Below are 16,346 nucleotides of genomic sequence, written 5' to 3' on the forward strand. Positions count from 1 at the left end.
TTTGATGCCATAATATCGATAAGGTGAAATAGTAAAGAAGATTGTATGCCCCGTGGGTATGTTACTCCGGAGTGCAATCTTCTTAAAGACAAAGTACCACCTGAATATTCATTTTACCTTCATCAAAAACTGAATGTTCTACATTATCCTCAGCAACTGTTACAATTTATGGTCAGGAATCTCACTTGTGCCATGAAAGCTCCGCGTCAAGAACAAATTAATGTATTTACATAACTGCGAATGTTGTAAAAGAATCGATAAATAGACGAGCGGCTTCGCTGTCATCGTGCGAAACAAACGGTCGAAGAAGAAATTCACTTTTCAAGGCCACGCGGCTGAATTGTAGAGCCAATGGTTGTATATGTCAGACACATTAAATAATCATGGCATCTTCTATTGGAAATTGAAAGTTATGCTAACAAGAATGATGTTAATGCGCATCATGGCATCATATAAATTTATTATTTAATGACTTAATAGATCCTCTTTGAGGCTAAGGCTATTTAAAGGAATTTTAATGGACAATGAATCTAGATCGGATGATTGTAACACCTTTCTAGGCTTTTACACAATCTAATTATATTTAGTATTTGAAGTGATTTTGTAGTCAGGAGTGATGGTGACAAAATTTTAAGGACGCCACTACTTCTTAAATCATATGGCAACGGTCCTCGTTTACGATGTTACCCGATGATTCGACAATGCACTTGGGCACAAAGTAGTGTTACTAACAGAAAAAATTTTATTAAACCTGCTTAAGTAAAAAATGCATTAAGGCATAAATGTACTTAGAGCCTCATAAAACTCATTTTTAAAAAAAAAATTAAAAGATTAAAACCCAGTTTACTTTTGAACTTCCTTAATATCCCCAATTTTTCTCACTATTTAGGCAAATGCATATAACATAATTTAACCAATTGAGGCTAAATTTACGGTTTAAAAACCTTATTAGAATAATGGTTCCTCATGGCAATTGGTTGGTTGTAAATGCATTTTATATTAAAATTAATTGCCACTGACCTGAACAAATTTATAAAGCCGTCTTTAACCAATGTTTTAACATAAGCGTAAAACAAAGATTTTTGTTATTTCCTCTTGTTGCGCAACGGATAAGTATGCATTAACTTTTATAGACGCAAACGTCAGAACGCGATCAGTCATAGTTTTCTTCATTTTTAAATGTATGTGCTTTAACCTCCACCACCTTCATTAGACCTCAATCCACTTAGTTTTCGTGTCGAAATTCTTGATGTCTGTTATATTTTAGGTAAATCTGCTCATTCCAAGCATATTCGTTATAGCGCAGCAACTTTTGGGACCAGCGGGCGCTATAAATTGTATGAATATTGTCCGGAAATGGCTCAGACCAAACTGTGGCATTGTTAACTCTCTTTATAGCTTATAATGACATAAAGTTAATATTCTGTGTTACCCCATCTCTTTTACAGTCAAAACTATGTAATAAAAATATAATTCGAAAAGATATTGTCATTTGTCTGCTACAAAAACGCTTCTTCTGTGCGACAACAGATTGCTTGATCAGAATCTGTTTTCGTAATTTTTGTATAAATGTGCATTACTATAATTGCCTACGCATTCACCAGGCCTATCTGGACTGGATTCTTTTGTTAAAATTCCTTAAATCTGGGAGTATAAAAAAAAGAGTCCATTTTTCCAGTGGAGTTGTGCGAAGGAACGAGGAAAATGGAATACATACAAAGTCTCCCTCTACTCACGAACAGATTTACAAATGCGTTGTTATGTCCTACACTTTTCGAATACGTCCTCAGGGGTCCAAAATCACAATCCATATTTAAACTGAAATGATCTAAAGCAACTTTTTGAATCGCGGGGGCATACAAATTGTAAGTATTTTGTCCATGCCTGGCTCAGTTGACACAAATCTTTTGTCTTTTTATATATTCAAAAACCTTTAGTGAAGGCATCCGATATTTTTGTAATAGATATTTTTGTATAGAATTAAAATACACGTTCATTAGGTCTCACTCCACTTAATTTTTGTGTGAAACTTCCTTAAGATATTTTGTGCTTTGCTGTTATTCGATTGCTTAGTCTATCTGTAGAAGAGGCTTAAAAAATAAATAAATAAGAGAAGCATGAATATATTTTAAGTGATTCAGTTAAAAAATATTTGGTGTAATCTCTCCCTGCCTTCGTCTCCCGGGTCTTCATTGTAGACTGTCCAATTGAAAAAAAATGGTTTCAGAATGGAGGGATTTTTGAATGCCTTTTTCGATTTATAATAAAATAATAAATAAATTTTAACACTCGAGTTCGTTCTAAAAACATAAATTTTAAAAATTTGTATAATTGAGTCTTTAAACGTCTTAACGCGGATTCTCATGGGTGGTCAATTTGACTAATATTTGTCAATTGCGTACACTTGTCATATCGTGTGAATGCTTTACTTATACTGCTTTAATTATTTGTCACTGGCAAGTGCTGGCCGCTTTCCCGTCGTTTGTCGGTAAAATCGCGGCAAGTCAAAGGAATCGCCAGTACGGCGTACACTTAACAAGTCTGTACTGGTCTATATTTCTGGCGCATTCACACGATACGTCCAAACATTGTTCATTTACATACTATTCATTCCGTATTTAGAAGCCGGTAGAATAAGTACTTGTTGGAATAACAATATTTTTTATAAAAAAAACGAATATATGTAGAGTTTTCCAGAATAAAATAAAATTAAAATAGGGAATTATCTAGATAAATATATAGGAACACATATTTACCGCTGTTGACTTTTATTTAAAGAAACCACCCACCATCTTCTTTTCTTATATATTTTTTCCTCCTTAATTTGAAATAACAGACCCTCATTACCACAAAAGCTGCAGAAGCCGCGACGATATTACGGCCGCTATCCATCGTGGTTACACTGGAATGTTAAATAAACCAGTGGCCTGGCGTATTTGTTTGTTGGTCCAATTGTTAATCGTACACGTCGTGTGAACGCTTTTACTTGTAAAGGACAAAATATATTGGTCGACTTGCCAAGTAGACCAGTATTGGTATACTTGTCAAATACACCACTCGTGAGAATCTGGCTTTAGATCTATCGTATTTCTTCGTACAAGCGTCTTTTATACGCTTTTAACTAGAACAGAGTCCATACCATCCTAGAAATATTATGTGGGGATGTTTTAGAGACATCTAAGTTTTACACGTTCTTAAAAGATATTTATTTTTTTTTTATTTTAAATAATCATTACACGTTGCTGGAATATCCTGGAATATTTAAAGAAAAGTTGTTTGAACATTTACAAATAATTAGTAGATGTTCTAATTTTCAATAAATAAAATGCTACCTAAATCGATTTGGTCACTGATAGATATTTGAAAACATTCATATACGTAAACTGCTAGTTACATGCAAAAATACAGAAATATAGAGGAATGGGGGCCGCGTTGTTAATGGGAAGATATTCTCTGGCCCTCTACTAAAAGTACAATAATTTAAACTTTGATATTTGTAAGCCATACCTCTATTATCAACCCGTTTAACCAATCAGATTTGCAAGAAAGGGTAATCCGGCCCCAAATTTGAATTAAATTAAGGGCGGGAAATTCGAAATCCATATCCAACTTGACAAAGCTATTAAATGTCACAGCCTACGGTACTATGGACTCAAACAGATAAGGGCTACTAATACTTTTTCTTTACAACACATTTTCTTATTATATTTTTTAAGTTATAAACAGTATAAAGAGAATTTGCACAAAAAAAAAATTTCTTATACAAATCTATTTTACCCAAGTAGAACACACGGCTGTGGTTTCCTAAATTGAGCAGACATAATGGAATATATCCCATAAATTTTAACTTTTGGAACCAAAAGAATTCAAAAATCTTTTTACCAATTAAACAGTTTTACACTTTTTTACTTTAAAAAAATGTCGTCAGGTAATATTGACACATATTCAAAAAAAAAATTTCTTCAGTAATAATGTTTATTTAAACGGCAGATAACAAATAAAACATAACTGTATGATTTAATTTACACAAAAGCATATTATTAAATCATCTGGAAATAAAACTACCAGATTTCAAATTTTCTAATACAGACAACCTGTAATATTTTAATAATAGTCTTGAACATGTTCTTTGTTAGAAATTATATACAAATAATCGCTACAATATTAAGTTTGTTTGTTGTTTTATCATTAAATAAATAATTAATTTTGAACGAACACCAGTCACCAGCAAACAATTTGTTATAAGGCTTTGTCAAATCTGACGTACAGCCGAATACAAAAAATGTTTTTTTTTGTTTTATCAATCTCACAACCGTACATTCAAAGTAAGACACGTTAACATTACTTTTTTATCTAAACTTTTATTTAATATAACGATGAAGTTATATTAAATATTTATATCTATTTTTTCGTCGATTGAATAATTCATACTTGTCTTCAAATATCGACTGTCACTGATTTATTGACACTTCTTCACGTCAGTGACAATATTCATTTTACTGGTGCCCGTTTGGTTTTACCTAAACCGAAAATTTGGTAATTTTGCAATTACATTTAATTGAATTCAAGATTGGCTTATTAAAATTTTTTGAAACTTTGCACGAGGGTTTGCCAGGTTGGTCTCTTCAAAAAGTTATCTTACATTTTTTCTATTAAATGTACAGGGAAGCCAATAATTGACCCCCTTAAAATTTACATGGGTCCGCTCGGCGACGCACCACCTGGTATATATTTATTATCTATAGATAAGATTTGTTGTATAAAACCTTAAAAAATTTCATTCAATTAAAGTTTTTTACAAAATGTATTGAATTAATACATTCTGTGTCAGTATTTCGGTAAATTTACAAACATTTCTGTGGCAACATTGGTTCCAACTTCTTGACATTTTTAAACTATTTTACATATCGACTTCAACGATGAGCGGAGTTTGCGATGTTGTTACTTGCATCTTACCGCTTCTTTAATTTTTAAGTGTGTATTTTTATCGAAGAATTAAAAATAAGAAAGCAATTAAGAGAACGTTGTCACAAAAATAGCCGCATTGTTTAATAACGCTTAATCGAAAGCATAACCGCACTGAACTAACGTAAAAACACGGAGCAAACCGTTTAAATAGAAAATTGCAGGCAATAAACCATTAATAATATTTTTTTACAAATTTTATGATATAAATTATGTATATTTACCGTGAAGGCATATCGGATTTAGAAGAACGATAATGTGCTGCAAGGCTAATTTCTGATTTCTTACTTCAAAAGAAAGCAAAACGGGTTATAATTTCGGCTTATAATTCTGCTCTTATGACGCAAATTTGCCCACAAATCCACAAAAAACGACAACGTTGCGATAATTTAATAACTGTCAAGGAATCAGTAGAAAAAGAGATCATTTGTTTCTCTGTAAGCAAATGACCTGAACCTCGCCCAATTAATTATTTTCTTCTTCTTCCTCATTTACAAAGGACTCGCGTCATATTTCGACGGTCGCCCAATTTTGTTATTTATTATGGACCTACAATTTCCGAACCATGAGTATTTATTTTTGTAAGATAAGCACAAAGAACCATGCCCGTGCCAGTGATTACTTGCCCATAGTGCTACCGGGGTCGGCTAATTGATTATTTTGTATATTTATTTTTATATATATAATCAATAAAAGACCTTTATTAATATTATTATTATTATTTATTGTTCAATTTTTGACTAGTGAAGTATGAGAAATCTTAATGCGACGTACCGGCAATTTCCTGAATATTCCAACAACTTGTATGGCTTGAATATTTAGAAGCGTAATACAGCTTTTTAGAGAATTTGCATCAAAACTTATGCGGTATTGTTATTATAAAGCAACATTATTTGCTCATTAGTATTAACCATATAGGAACGGCTATTAAAGCAATCAAATGATGACACAAATACCACTTTCTCTGCATCTTTGGCGGCAACACGAATACGTATAGGAAACTTTAACCTTTTTGTATCAAATTTTTATCGCATAGTTCGGTTTTGTTTGTCAAGCGATAATTTACATATTACGGCATTACCGGGTAGCCCAGAATGTATTCTTAACGTCAAAGAAAGTATAAAAAATATATAAGAAGGCACATTAAGATTCGTGCGAGCAGAACCGGGCATGAACAAAATGCCTGCAATTTGTACGCTCCCGCGTTTCCTAAAGGTAATTTCGGTTTAGCAATAGGGTCTGTGGGCACTCTGATTTTGGGCTCCTGAGGATGAACATCTTTGTATTCGAAACGTGGAGGACATCACAACACCCATTTGTAAATATATTCGTAACATTGCGTTCCATTTTTCTTGATCCGCAACTTCATTGCAAATAATGCATTTCATCCAAATAATCCTGCATAAATTCATTATACAAGATGCGAAGAAATAGATTTTTAATTAAGCTTGATATCTGGTATCACCTAAATCAGGGCATATTTATTTAAAAGGTACACAAGCTACATAACGTCCCATCAAGCCCTTTAAACTCCTTAAATGTATGCAAATTACATCAAGAGAAGTATCAGTTGGGATGGTCTTTGGGATATAGGTCCACAGTGATACAAATTCGTGGGTGGGAGAATTATTTTGACCTAATAAAGTCCATCGAAACATCCAACTAATGTTTTAACATGAGACATTGGTACTTTGGACGAACACCTAGGAAAAAATAAACGAATGTTGGTTAATATTATGAACTGATGTTTCAGCTGTAGCAAACCGTACGGTTCTAATTTTCAGAAGAAACCTGGAACCATAGTCAACATTGGTCACAAAAGTTCTGGTTCGCACCACCCTTTTAGGGTCATCAATTAGGGTCATAAGATTCGTTCTATCTAGAATTGTGTCAGAAGAATACTTTTAGCTCATTAGAGACATTATTTTTCAAAGCTTTACACGTTTTGGTTAAAAATTGAGTTAAATCAACATATCTAAGAATGGGTTGGGTTTGATATGGGTTATCGCTCTTTCATCGTGGGCAAAATGCAATTTTTACGACCACGCAGTCCCAAACGTTGCTATGCTACTGTAACGAATATCCTTGAAATGCGCAATAAAGTTAAAAAGGCCGAGTTTGCTGAGCCAGACATGGACAAGATATTTGCAATTTGTACAGCTTTCTGTCCCTAAAGTTGCATAAGATCAATGTTTAACGACTCTTAATGACTATGATTCTGAACCCCTAAGGATGGAGATTTTTATATTCGATAAGTGTAGAGCACAAAAGCTCATTTGTAAATATAGTCTTGAGTGCAGGGAGACTTTGTACGTTATAGTTTCGTCGTGGTGCAACTTCACTGCAACAATAAATTACTTCTTCAAAATTCATGCAAATATTACTACGCTCCAACCAATATTTCTAAAATGTGCAAAAAAGTAAAAAAGATTTAATACTGACTTATTAATATCTTAACAATCATAATTATTTTTTTTTAAATATAAGAATAATACCAATAAGAAATGAGCACAATATAATACATTTTCTTCTAAAATTAGGTAGAATCTCTTAAGTGGCGCTTAAATGACTGGTGAAAAAAATTGTCATCATTGAAATTAATTTGTTTAAAATTATTAAAACTACAGGCGCATCTAAACAAAGGAGATTAGACAAATAGTTTGAAGAATATCTTGAGATGATAAAGGTTAATCGATATTACGCAATAATCTTATAAATTAAAACTAAATAAAAATTTTTTCTCCGAGGATTCAATACCATAAACCTTTCAAGTTATCATAGTAGTAAAAAAATGTATGTCTATTATAGCGAAAATTTAGTATATTTACAAACTTGCGTTGTACCTTTTCAATTTGGTCATTATAATTGTGGTACATTGGGTTCCAAACTACTGTCACATATTCTATAGTTGGTTTAACCATTGCATTGAATCACAATATTAATGATATTTGATTACTGAAACACTTTGTAATTCGAGATATAAAATCTAGAATTTTTTGAGCCTTTTGAACAATGTTTTCTATGTGAACGTCAAAAATCAGTTTGGAATCCCATTCCACACCCAAATCCTTAATACACTCTATATATGTCAAGGTAGTACCTCCGATATCTCACATTTGTTTTGTGTTTGAGTTGGGTTTTTACGAAAGAGTATAGAATGACATTTTTTTGGATTGATAAATAATTCATTTAGGGAACAACATTTGAAAATTCGAAAGCTCAGATTGCAAGACAAGAAAATCTGATACCGGCTTAATTGTTATGTAGATTTTTAGATAATTTGCATATGCAAAATATTTACAAATTGAAAGACATTGATCAATGTAATTTAAGAAGATGAAAAATAAAACAACATCCGTTGCAAATGCGAACGTAGATGGCCATTTTATAGGCCTTACTCTATTTATGACGTCATACTGAGAGCGATTCGCTAGTTAATTTTCAATGAGTTTGAGTACGCACCGAAATTCTCCAATTTTATGAAAAGTGCGGGATGATGAACATTATCAAACACGGTGTACACGGCATATATTTCCAGACCCTAAGTAAGGACTAAATAAGTAAAGTGGCCTGTAATTTTTAAGAGAATTTATTTCTCTAAGCTTGAATACAAGCACAATTTGAGCTATTTTCCAAATATTGGGAAAAATGTCGCTGGACAAACATTAGTTTTACAAGATATACAACAGTTTGCACAAGCTCAAACGGAACTTTACAAAAAATGAAGGAAATCCGCCTGGACGAGGTTCCTTTTTATGATCCATAGTGCGGATTTAATATCATTCTTTTGAATATTGTTAACTACAAAACATTCTTGGCATTAACTAGGCTTAACTAAAGGTGGTGTATCAGGAGGTCCAAATATTCCACTAAAATATTTCGAAAAAAGTTCACTAATGTCAACACAATTCCAAGCTTCTGATCATTAAATTTCATTGTTAATGGTCTAAGATCTTAGTCTTATTCTTGTAATTAAAAAATGACCATAAAAATTTGACGTCCTTCACAATGTTTTGTTTCTGTTTTATAAATATAAATTTTGTAATGATTATATTAACTTTTACGGTTTTGCGTAAATTTGAAAAGTTGTAGTAATCGGCTTGTCTTCGGTACAGTTTCCACATTTATGTGCCCTTAGTTTACTTTTAATTAGGTCTATTGTGTACTTAACAATACCATAAAGGGTATTGTTTCTCGTGTACCCTCATTTTAGAGATATAGTTCATAACGCAATTGCAAGTTTATATCTTTCATTCAACATCCGATTAAGTAGAAATGATAATTTAATTGATGGTGTCATAATAAGCATTATTATTATTATTACATTATTATTATATTCATAAGGAAGTTCCTGGGGATTCATTTGAGCCTTAAGGTGAAATACTAAATTAATGAAGTAAAATGGATCTTTTACCTTTTCTACAAGAATTCTTCTTAAGCATCAACCATAACATTATCCTGATATCCAATTCATAAAAATCGCACATATTACCATCACCACCATCAACTTGCCTATAGATGGTGGCTTTAAAGTTATCATCGAACAAGAAGAAGAGGTATAGGCGCGCGAATTATGAAATATTCGAATAACGGAAACGGTCGTCGTACATCGCCCGGTCGCACCGCAACCACAAGAAACAACGGACTAACGATCTCCCGCAACGGCGAAAGAAGTGAACTACGTATTGGCGTCCTTCTTCTCGACCATACCCGCCACTGTTTCAAAAGTGTTAAGTCTAGGTGCAACACACGTACTAGAACGATGTGAAAGATTAAAATTATATTAAGAACCGCCGTATATCTCCATCACATATAAAAGTGAAATGTGCTTATACAAGGCGATTCAGTACCAATTGACGCTCGGCGAAAGGGACTAGGTCAATTGGTGTATCAACCCTGATAACGCAGATCGTTCGGAGAGCATGCCTACAACGTTTTACCATTCTTTGATCGTCTAAAACTTTGAGGGAATGGTCCTGATAGGCTATTTAGTAATATTTATGAATGTGTTAGGCACAGAACACAAAAATATAGAGAAATTAACCCTTAGAACATTGAATACCAACATTAGGTATTCAATGTTCTAAGGGGTTACTTAAATTACGAGAGAGTTTTACTACTAAAGAAAATTCTTTCTTTTTAAAACTTTATTATTAAAACTGTTAAGTTTTAATCTTCTCCTGAAGATGCTAACATCGTTAGCGAAACACGTGCCGAGAGTAAAAATAAAGAATTTTGGTTAGTGGTAAAACTGTCTCGTAATTTGAGTGTCACACTAAAGGTTCCAACCAAAGGACTAAAAGGGGTTACTTGTTAACGGGTAGAAATTCTCTGGTCTTCTACTAAAGGTGCAATAAAATTATTCGAACTAATTTTGACATTTATACACTGTAACTTTATTGGCAACCCTTTTGACCAATCACATTTGAAAGCAAGCGAATTAAATCCGGCGCGCAATTTGTTGAACACATTTCCTGCTTATTTTATATTTTTTAAGTTATTAAAAGTATAAAATGAATTTGTATTAAAAAAAAACAATTTTCCTTGAACAAATCAATTTTAACCAAGCAGAATACTGGTCGACTGTGCAATTTCATGTAGTTTCCTAAATTGGGCAAACACGTATTGTATGTAACCTGTAACTTTAATTTTTGGAAACAAGAGAATTAAAAACCTTTGTACCAATTAAAGAAATTTGACACTTTTTCTACTTCAAAAAATGGCCTCAGGTAATATTAACACGTATGTACGTCATAAACCGAAAAGAGAATGTTTCTTAATTCAGTCATAATGTTTATTTAAATTACAGGCATAAAAATAACATGCATTTGTACGATTTTATATGAACAGAAATATATTATTGAATGGCCTGGAAAATAAAAATACAGATTTCAAGTACTCTAATACAATATGTATATAATTAACACTGTTATTTTATAATACAATACAAATTGTAACATCATAATTATAGTCTTAGACATGTTTTGTTTAAATCCCAAAGACTAACATGAAATAATAAAAATGGACAAGAAATTAAAAAAAATAGTAAAAGACACTATAGATAAGAATATGTTTACTAGTTTCAACTAGTAACAATATCATATTTCTTCTGTACAAATAGTTGGGTTATGTATGGTCACAGATTTAAAATAATTTAGAGAGATCATTTAGTAAAACCTTAATATTTAATAGTTACATTATTTACCTGATTCACACTATTAATAATATTAGTGACATTAAAATGTAAATTGCATTATTTCTGAGGAATTTTAGATTCAAAATTTTTAAGCTTTTTTAGAACAAGAGCTCCCTAATTGATGATGGACAATTTGACTAGATATTATCAATAAGACAGTTGAAGTGGTCATATCATTAGTGTCTACAGTCTCTGAACTTAGAATTTAAATTTCATTGTCCACAAATTGTTAATCAGAAAATAATTTTCTTGGTTTTGCGAAAAATGAAAAATAGCTGTGTCCTAACAGAACTTGATGTTTTAGAGGACGTCATGGAGTTGCATCAAACTTAAGCCTGGACTCAGAGGGATTGTCAGGTTAAGTTATTTTCTATTTCTAGCTCTATTTCGTGTTTTGTTTTTTATTGTCGTAACAATGCAGTCTTTTTCTTAGGAATCTAATATGGTCTCTGGACTGATTTCCCCAATGGCTTGCTCTTTCCACATCCCATCCTGGACCTGTGAAAATTTAATCTGAAACTTCCATGATTGTTGAAGAATTGCGGCAAATGAAAATTCGTTTGCCATTGAATCTTGTTGAGGTCTTACTCGCTCTTCTTTCTTCTCCCATGTGGTCAACCTTTTAAGGTGATAGGAACCTTTTCCTATCACAGACCAACAGGTGACTGCACCAAAGCAATCTCTGTATGAAAAGTGATTGTGTCGTAGGCACAGCAAACACTTAGAGAGCCATCTCCCATTGGATAAACTTAATTTCAACTCGTTTAAATTGTTAAAAATCACTTTAAGATCAAGTTCAGTTAAAACAGACAATCAGGGATTAAATGTCTCGGACATAGTATTAGAGTAAATTTATACATTTCTCGAAAAAAAAAAAGAAAAAAAAATCAATAATAATAATGTAATAAATTGACCAAGGAATTACTCCCTACTCAATTCACGAGTAGTATTCCTTGGTAAATATTATAAATTGAATAACTATAAACAAATTAATAATTTTGTTTATAGTTATTCAGAGAGAGGCAATAAGTAAATATGTTAAAAGTAAAATTTACAGGAGTTTTTAATTAAAATAAATTTACAGGAGTTACCATTTTTCTATTTCCCTTTAAAAATTTCAGACACCAAAATTTGTCCAAAATTGGTCATGCATTGAAACTGCTGAAATTGCTCTCCTCTCAGGTTTGGTGTCACATTTTCAATATCTTTTGACATTGAGGTTGTCAAAAAGTCTATATAGGAACAACATGATTTGAGCTTCACTGGGTAATTTATCTTGAAATCCAATATCTAGAAATAAAAAGCATATTTTGAAACATTAATTTTAAAAATCATTCAAAAGAACGCAAAATCTTACCTCATTTTGCCGAATTATCTGTCTAGGATCCTATAGTATTACTAACGACCTGGGTGCAATTTTTAACTTTCAATTCATCAGCATATTCTGTTGTTGGCTTGTACTCTATGTGATTAAAGTCGTCAGTTTTTTATAATTCCTGATCTAAAAAAAGACATTTTTAAATGGAATGTCCTATACATCTTGGACTCAAAGAAATAAAAAGATATTATTTTATTGATTTCAAATATAGCATACAAAATATCATTTGGCCACACAACAGTGGGGTCAGTCTAGAGACATATTACTAAGTTAAGTATAATATTTTCTAACTATGAAAAAACTAAATTATTAATTAAAGGGCTTACTTTAACAGCAGCTTATCATTAAATTAAGCCTAAGCTTACACCTCTAGTGGGGTCACTTATTATGAAGACCATTATCTAACTTATATTTTATTAATCCTGGAAGGTTAACCGAATGTATGGCGTCTGGTTTAAGGCCCCTCCTTGAACTGGGCTTAAATGGGTGTGAAGTAAAATAATTTTAACATGCATAGAATTGTTTATTTACTGAGTATTTCCTGGTTTCAAGGCTTAAGAATCTCAACGCAAGTATTAAACATATTGGGCCCGTTAAAAAACCAGGCAATCTGTGTCCTGCTGGCCAAAGATTTAACACAACAGCTTCTTCTACTTAGAATCCATTTCTCCCTTTTGTTGTTTATTTTACTTATTATTTTCACAAAAAAAATTATTGTAATAACTATTTGTGCAAATCCAATGTCGCCAATGTCCTATATTCAATTCAAAGTTTTTACTGTTTATGCCTCAGTTCTTTTACAACAATATAATTAACAGCTTTTTGAGAAATTTCCTGTATCCCAGGTGTTTGAAGACCCAAATTAAAACTAATCACAGTTGAGTCACAAATCTCTGAAAAATCTTAAAAATTAAAAAACAACTGGAAAAATTTTGTGCAAAATATAAGATGTTTCGGAAAATTTGATTAATGAAAGTTTTTAGTTTTTTAGCAGAAGTAGAAAGTTAAGAACTGTGAAAACAGGCTAAAGAACTGTGAAAGCAGTTTACATTACACAACTAGCCGCATTTTACATAATATAGTAGTTTTGCAGACTTAGCGCCATCTAAATTTCAAGGAGTAGAAGCTTTTTAGTGTTCCGTAAATCGCCCAAGCTTTCCTTGATAAAGCACCAACGTCGGAAACACAAAACACAAATATACAGGGTGATTTTTAAGTTGATACTTTTTTTTTAACCTGGCATAGAACTTGGTATATTTTAACTCATAATATTTTGTTCAAATAACTTTATTCAAAAAACTGAAAAATAAAAAAATTGCATTGCAAAAATGAGTCCAATACGGTCCTCTCTAATTTAAATAAGTTGTTCAAAGTTGTCACCATTAACTTCAACACAACGATTTGCTCGACGTAACCACTGTTCCGTAACGGCACGCAATAGAGAAATGGGTTTTTGTCTAACTGTAGCCGCAGCCTGCTCAATACGTGCTATTAGTTCTTCTTGTGTGTCGATAGGCGTCTTGAAAACTAAATTTTTCATATACCCCCACAAAAAAAAGTCACATGGATTTAGGTCTGGCGAACTTGATGGCCATGCAACTGGTCTATTTCGGCCAATCCACCAATTTGGGTAACTTATATCCAAAAATTCGCTCACTTCTCGTCTAAAATGGGCAGGTGCTCCATCCTGCAGAAGCCACATAGCTTGCCTGATATTCAGTGGCACGTCTTGTAACAGAACAGGCAGATTATTTTGCAAAAAGTCCAAATAAACATCGCCCGTCAAACGGTCTGGTAAGATAAATGGTCCAACAAGTATCCCATTCACAATTCCTGCCCACACATTAGCAGAAAAGCGGTGTTGAAAATTGGTTCTGCGAATTGCATGGGGATTATTAACAGACCAAACATGCGTATTCGAAAATTGTTAATTCCGTTTCGGGTGAATGTTGCCTCGTCCATGTCTAAAATTTTGTTCGAAAAATGTTGATCATTTTCATGTTGTTGTAGGAACCATTCACAAAACTGAATTCTGCGGGGGAAGTCTTCAGGCAGTAGCGCTTGGACACGTTGAACGTGAAAGGGATTAAATTGATTCTCGCGCAATGTTGTCCATACTTTTGTTTGACTTAATCCGACCTGCCCTGCAACAACTCGAGTACTTGTTGTTGGATCTTCTTCGATGAGATTTAAAATTTGTTCTTCCCTATGAACATTTTCAGGTCTCCTTCCTCTTCCTGCATGCCCTCCAGGATGTTCCCGTAAATCGCCAGTATCCCTAGCCCGTTGAATAAGATTTATGAAACTTCTGGGTGTAGGATGATTCCGCAAAGGAAAGCGGTCTGCGTATAATACCGAAACAGCAGCAGCACTTTGAAGACACTCTCCATAAATAAGCAACATTTCCACAAGTTCATTGTTTTCATAACGATGTGCCATTTTTAGGATTTGCAAATTTAAAATTAACAACAATAAACCAAAAGTGTCTAAGACTAACTGATCGTACAATGCGTAATCGATAATACAAAAATTCGAGCAAAAACTAAACATAAACAGACGATATAGAAACCGACCTGTATAGGACCGGAAACATCTAGAACTTTAGAACTATTTAGACTATAGTCATAGTATTCTATATGTTGACCGTGCGTCAGCTTTTGTTCCTCTTTTATTAAGCAAAGATCAAACATGATGACGTAATACAAAAAAAAACACTAATTAATAAATTAAACTTTAACGACGTAGCAACCGTTTTTAATCTGTTGTTACATATATAAGCCCAAGGCTGTTGCTATGTAGTAAACCCTCAGTACTAAGAAGAGAAGAAGATATTTCAAATATCTTTTGATTCACGTCAGCCTAAAATCTTCTTTGTTCAAAAAGAGATGGCGAAATTGATTGACATCACGTCAGTCGTTGTTTACATTACAATATACTCACGAACTTAAAAATATACCTGGACTGCCAATTCAATGAAAGGTAAATGACCACTACTAGGGGGCCGCCATTTTGCGTGATTGTGTCCTTTCGATGTTGGTCACTCTGACAAATTTTAATTGTGCCAACTGTAGGGAAACAAAACAATTAAAGTTTTTGAGAGGTTATGTTTACAAAAATACGAAATAGAAAGTTACATATAGGTAAGAATTTAAGATAGTTGCGTTAGATCTGTGATTTTTCTGGTACTTCTTTAAGAATTTCGTTAAAATTTATGAAAGAAAGTAATCCTCACCTAAAATGAGACAAGTTTCAATCAACTTGGAATAGATGCGTGCACTTTAAACTATTTGTTTTATCATTCTGATAATCTTGAATCTTATAAATCCTAATACAATGAAAATCATGATATTCATTTAAATTTTTGCTTGTATTTACTTAACAAATTCAGTTAAAAATACTTATTTTCTTTCTATTTTTACTATTACTAAGTATACTTTCCTTAGTTTTCTAAGTTTTACTTTCCTTCCATGTACAGTGTTTCCACATTAATAGGTACAACCATATATTATTATAAGAATCAAAATATAGATGATTTTATGAGGGTTTGTAATTATAAAGGGTTTATATAGAAAAAATATATTATTCTGTCAAAAACTCAATAATGTTATTCTATTATAAACAACACAGACGGACAATTCACAATAATTCGGTTTTGAAAAACTGAACCAAATACCTTTAAATAAAGATGGTGATACATTATTCACATATTAAATAAGGAGAAAGATACATCGCCTGTTCCAGACGATATACCCAAGCGTCGTTTACAAATCGTCAAAAACTAGGCAATCCCCTATACTCACACGTCAA

At 32.5% G+C, this 16,346-nt stretch overlaps 1 protein-coding gene and 1 long non-coding RNA gene across 4 annotated transcripts in view; both read right to left on the bottom strand.

The window, feature by feature from the left end:
* The window catches only part of LOC126736002 (serine-rich adhesin for platelets-like), a 125,368-nt gene extending 115,641 nt beyond the window's left edge, over positions 1-9,727 (bottom strand). For both annotated transcript variants that reach the window (XM_050440158.1, XM_050440147.1), the window contains exon 1: positions 9,380-9,727. The gene's annotated coding sequence lies outside the window, so the exon portion shown is untranslated. The remainder of the gene's footprint in view (positions 1-9,379) is intronic.
* A 1,270-nt stretch (positions 9,728-10,997) lies between these two features.
* LOC126737919 (uncharacterized) lies at positions 10,998-15,876 on the bottom strand. Of its 2 annotated transcripts, none has more exons than XR_007661164.1 (4): positions 15,772-15,876; positions 15,496-15,604; positions 12,519-12,662; positions 10,998-12,451 (listed from the first exon to the last, which is right to left on the bottom strand). It is a non-coding gene; the product is annotated as an uncharacterized LOC126737919 (long non-coding RNA). The 2 variants fall into 2 exon arrangements; XR_007661163.1 differs by having other exon boundaries at positions 15,480-15,604.
* Between the last annotated feature and the right edge of the window lie 470 nt (positions 15,877-16,346).

Source organism: Anthonomus grandis, chromosome 1 (genome assembly GCF_022605725.1).
Source record: "Anthonomus grandis grandis chromosome 1, icAntGran1.3, whole genome shotgun sequence".
In the NCBI taxonomy this organism is placed as follows: Eukaryota; Metazoa; Arthropoda; class Insecta; order Coleoptera; family Curculionidae; genus Anthonomus; species Anthonomus grandis.